Genomic DNA, 6000 nt, shown 5'->3' with positions numbered 1-6000 from the left:
TCAGAATGTGTACTTTTCATAAAAATATATATTTATCTGGGGGTCTCTTTATGATTAAGTGGGTCTTATAACACATAATAAACATTTATGGGGCTCTTTTTGCAGAAACTTTAAAATCAATATGCGCTATTTTCATTTAGGTCCATTCATATCACATACTTTGGTATATCTATGCATATTTGGCATCAAACTGTTCAATAGACCTCTGGTGTTCATATTTGGGGTTATGTGCCTTTGTATGTAAAAAACTGTTCAAGGTAAATGAAGCAATTTTCAGAAATGTTGTCAAAACTGCTACATTTAGGAAAGCTTTTCCGTTTGGTATTTTTGGGGTAGAAAGAAATATTTTGCTATTTTGGATTCGTCTGAATGTGTACTGTTTAAAAATATATGGTTTTCAGGGTCACTTTACTTTTTTTTAGCTTTTACCCCACATAAAACTGCTATGTGTTTATTAATTAGGTAAATGTAAGCCATGACATTAGTATACACAAGGTTTTTTGGGGTCTCAAAGTGCCATGTGCTTTGGTAAAACTATATACAGTGGGCATCAAACTGTTCAGTAGAGCTCTTGGGTTCATATCGGTACATAATAATCTGTCAAAAATAAGATGCTGCAAAGTTGAAGTTTTGAGGTGATTTTTGCAACTGTCATCAAAATCTGCAAATTTAGGAAAGCTTTGTGACTTGGTACTTTGGAGTAAAAAGACGTGTATCCATTTTGGATTTTGGGGAACGTGTACTGTCCAAAAATATATGGCTATGGGATAAGCATACTTTTTTATGTAGCTTTATCCCACAAAAAAATTATCTAAATATTGATTTTGCAAGTGCTAAAATGACAAAAATGGTAGATCATTTGGAGTATGTATACCATGGGGCCCCTAAATACCACATACATGGGTAAACCTATACACATTGGGTAGCAAACTATTTAGTGAACCCTTGGTGCTCATATTTAGGATGTTTTATCTTGGTACCTAATGATATGTGGGAGATGTGATGCTGCAAATTGGAAGCTTTGAGGTGATTTTTGGAAATGTCATCAAAATTACCAAATTTAGGAATGCTTTGCGGCTTGGTATTTTGGAGAAGAAAGACATGTGTACCAATTTAAAATTCAGGGGAATGTGTACTTTCTAAAAATATATGGCTTTCTTGGGTGAGCGTACTTTTTTGTAGCTTTGTCCCAAGTCAAATGATGTAAATGTGTTGATTTTGCAGGAGCTGAATGATAGAAATAGTAGATCATATGGGGTATGTTCACCTTGGTACAAAATAATCTTGGTCCCTTATAATATGTGGGAGATAAAATGCTGCAAGTAGAAGCTCTGAGGGGATTTTTTAATATCTACAAATTTAGGAAAGCTTTGTGGCTTGGTACTTTGGAGTAGAAAGACGTGTACCAATTTTGAATTCAGAGGCATGTGTATTTCCAAATATATATGGTTTTCTGGGGTGAACTTAGAATTCGGCAAAATATGTACTTTCCAGAAATATATGGCTTATTGGGGTGAGCCTACTTTACCCCACAAAAATTATGTAAATATGTAGATTTTTCAGGAGATGAAATGACAATAATGATAGCTCATAAGGGAATATTTTCATTTTGGGGACCCTACATTCCATATACTTAGTTACATAGGGTTTCCAAAAAAGATCAGTCAAGTTCAACCCTTCCAATTGAACCCAGAACACACAAACCTATACTGACCTACCTATACACTCACATACATAAACCAAATAAACCAGCATCAACACTAAGGGGCACATTCATCAAAGTACAAGTTCGAATCCCGAAATGGGAAAAATTCGGATTAGATACGATAATTTCTGATGATCGCAAATATCACGAAAATGCTTATGAAAAAATCGGAATAGTCACGGTAATATCATATTGGCGATCTGAAAGTCACAAAATTTTCACATCGAACGATCGTAAAAGGTGGGAAATCCTTTCCGACTCTGATGTTTCTGTGCATGATTTTGGAAGCCTCCCATAGAACTAAAAGGCACTCTGCAGCTCTAACCTGGCCCAAGGAAAGTCACAATACTGAAGCTTGAATAAATCCGAAACTTTCGTACTCGATGCAGCAATACGATTTTGTTGCATAATTTTTGATGCACAGTATGAAAAAGTCGCACAAATTAGTGAAAAAATCAGCGAAAATATGCAAGGTACGAAAAATTCGGATTCGGACCAATCGTATTTTAATTAATCTGCCCCTAACTGTAGATTTTAGTATTACAATAGCCTTGGATATTATGCTTGTTCAAGAAATCATCCAACCCCCTCTTAAAAGCATTAGTAGAATCTATCATCTGCCATCACAACATCACCGGGAAGGGCATTCCATAACTGAACTGCCCTCACTGTGAATACCACCTACACTGCTTCAAATGAAAGCTTCATTCCTCTAATCTATAGGGGTGGCCTCTGGTGGACTTGTCATTTTTATCTGTCTATAATCTCATAATTTAACTCTTGCATCACCTTTACCAGTTTAGTTGCATGTCTCTTCACTCTTTCCAGTTCATTAATATCCTTCTTAAGGACTGGAGCCCAAAACTGCACTGCATACTCAAGATGAGCCCTTACAAGAGACCTACAAAGAGGCAAAATTATTTTTTCATTCCTTGAGTCAAAGCCCTTATTTGCTTAAGTAGTTTCTAAATGACATTGCCTGGAATTATACAACTTGTTATCAATGAAAATAACAAGATCCTTCTCAATTAAGGATACCCCCAACACACTACCATTTAACGTCTTTATTATTTCTACCAAACTTTTTGTACTTTTCAACATTGAACCTCATTTTCCGATTTTGTCAAATTGCTCTGCAAAATGGCAGCATCCTGCATGAAAATTATAGTTTTGCACAATTTAGTATCACCAGCAAAAATAGAACAGTACTTTGTATGCCCTCCTCCATGTCACTAATAAACAAGTTGTAAAGCAAAGTTACAAGGACTGACACCTGCAGTACTCCACTAACAACACTGGCCCAATTAGAACATGTTCCATTTACCATCCCTCTTTGAAATATATCCTTCAGCCAGTTTTATATCCAATTACAAGTATTCTGTTCTAGGCCAATATTTCTCAATTTTATCAATAACGTTCTGTGCGGTACTGTATTAAATGCTTTAGCAAAGTAAATAACATCCACTGCCATTCCAGCGTTGAGGTTCCTGCTCACTTCCTAATAAAAAGCAATTAAATTAGCCCGTTACTCATAAAACCATGCTGGCACAAACTTATAGTATTGTGATTTGCAATGTATTCAAGTATCCTATCCCTTATTACCCCTTCCAAAAAACTTTCCTACCACTGACAGGCCTATAGTTTTCAGGCTGAGAACTGGATCCCTTTTTTGAATAAAGGCACCACACGCAAGTTGCCAGTCTCTCAGCACCATGCCAGACCTCAGTGAATCCTAAAAAAGTAAGTGAAGAGGTTTGCTAGCCACAGCACAAAGCTTGTTTAATACCCTGGGATGAATACTATCCGGTCCTGGTCCTTTATTTACCTTTACATTAGTAGTTATTCAGTTGTAGACAGATGAAAAATAAGAGTTCAGAATTTCTGCTTTTTTTCCTGTTCTCATCAACCAACTGACCCCCTTGTAATAATAAGGACCCCATTCTTTCTTGCTTCATTTTTTTACTATTTACATACAGTATTTAGAAAATAATTTTGGATTCCTTTTACTCCTAGTTGCAATACCCCTTTCTGTCTCTATTTAAACTTGCCTGATAGCTTTTTTGCATGTTTTATTTGCTTTCTTGTACCTGATGAAAGTTTCTGCTGTCCCAGCTAACTTGAATGCTTTAAAAGCACGTTTTTTCCTTACCAACCTCAGCACTAACACAGGCTTTACTATGCGATGTCTTTCCTTTACAAGTGGAATATACTGACCTGTATACTTGCTAAGCAATATTTTAAAGATATTCCATTGTCCTTCTGTGTTTAACCCTGTAAAAAGCCTTTCCTAGTTGACACATTGGAGAGATGCCCTTATTCTGCATGTCTAAAATGTAGAGCTGTCTCTGCAGCATTATCTGAAAGGAGCATATAACTGTATTCCCCCCTCACCCCCCCCATGACCTCTTGCTAATCCCACTGCCCTTTCTATATAGGGCATAAAAATCTAGCTCACCATGCCTAGTTTGAACACTCCTCCAGCCTCTTAGTCATTCTTTCCCCTAGAACATTGAACCTCCTTCCAGTGATGTGCAATCTGTCACTGCTATATAGATTGTTTCCCAAAGAAAAGTCAGCCATGCATTTACCCCCCTAAGCTCCCACTGTCTCCCTAAACTTGCACGTAGCACAGGCAAATCGTCAGAAAAAATGACATTGGAGGACCTTTCCTTAATCTTAGAGCCTAGGTCCCTGAACTCACTCTTTAAGGTCCTCCACCTACCATTAATTGGTACTTATTGCTATATTATCTGTTTTCATTTTATAGACATTTAGAAGCCTATTTTTTGTTACATATGTGGAATTACACATAAATTTTAGTGTATTTTAAAAGCTTAGGTTTTTTCTTGGCAAAAACTAAAAAGTGAAAGAGTGCAAAATGTTCAAAAAATGTCTGGCAATAAAAGTTCCGCAAAAGTTCTGTGGTTGGCAGTGAAAGGGTTAAAATACTAACCAGATGCATATTTTGCCCTTAGTTCTTCTGTAAATAGTGAATTCCAGTTTGCAGCTTCTATGACTATCCACTAATAACTTATAAAGACAGATTTATCAAAGTGTGAAATTAGAGCTCACCACAATAAAATCATCCCACTTTCTATTTATTCCTATTGGATTTTTCGAGGTGTATTTATCATTGGATGAAAGTTAGAGTTCACACAGTCTGGTGGGGAATGGTGAAGGCCAGGATAGGCTGGGGAAGGCAGAATGTCTGAGGAGGAGGCACAACCAGAGCAGCAGACTGATCATTATCCAGGGCTTGGATAGAGTTCTGGCAGCCCCTGTGCTTCTGAGCACAGTTACATGGAGCCTGAGCCAGGAAGGAGGGTCACTTCATGGGGACTCTGTCCAGTGCCAGATGAGCTTCAGAGCCCACTTCAGAGGGGGACGGAGGAGAGTCCTACACAGTGGGCAGTGGGGGTCAATTCAGTGGGGGTCAATTCTCCTGATTTGCTCATATAGATTGGTTGTTCTGTTGACTCAGGCATTCAGACAAGTGTTAATCCCTATTCTGCTACCTTGATAGGATCTATTAGGCTTTTCAGTAAGGGACTGGTGTGGTGGTGACACAATCAACAGTTTAAGTGGTGCCTAGCAGTAGACATGAAAATGTGGATGAAATTGATGATGCTGTAGAAGCTATCCTTTCCAGCAGCCTGGAGGTGGTGTTCTAACAGGTTTTTCATTGTAAGGTCATAGACTGGAATTCTGTTGGCAAATGGAGCACATTATGCAAGTTCAAGCACGAGTGCTTCAGCTGCTGTGACAGGCACCCCTATCGCCAGTGTTTAAAAAAAATGGAAAAGGGGAGCAAAAGTCGGAGATGCTGTCAAAAAAGGAGGAAGCCAGTGAAACTAGGTTCCCTTGGTTGTCTGTACTGTAAGGCTAAATGTTGGATACTTTGTGGCCATGAGGGGGAAATACATGTAAATATCAGTGGATAGAAACCCAGGAGTGGTACATAAGAAGCAAGAATGTAATGTGGAAATGTATTGTGGAAGTTCTGGCTGATTCATCTATTGTTTCCAAATTGGGGGATTGATGACATCATCTTGTAATTTTGCTTGGTGTTTTACACATCCTTTCATAGGGCAATAGACAAAGATGCAGGAAGCAGATTGAGGTGCAATGATGATGGCGAAGGTGGATATAAAGGTGGTGATCCAGTCATACCTACACATATGGAATGCCATCATCTGTTAGGTTGTGCATTTGAAGGGCAGATTTATGTTGCTTGCCCATGGGCTGTTCTATTTCCTGTGTTTACTTTGAATAGTTAAGTCTTTTTAGAGTGGGTG

Source organism: Xenopus tropicalis, chromosome 4 (genome assembly GCF_000004195.4).
Source record: "Xenopus tropicalis strain Nigerian chromosome 4, UCB_Xtro_10.0, whole genome shotgun sequence".
In the NCBI taxonomy this organism is placed as follows: Eukaryota; Metazoa; Chordata; class Amphibia; order Anura; family Pipidae; genus Xenopus; species Xenopus tropicalis.
This window is presented reverse-complemented; position numbering follows the sequence as displayed.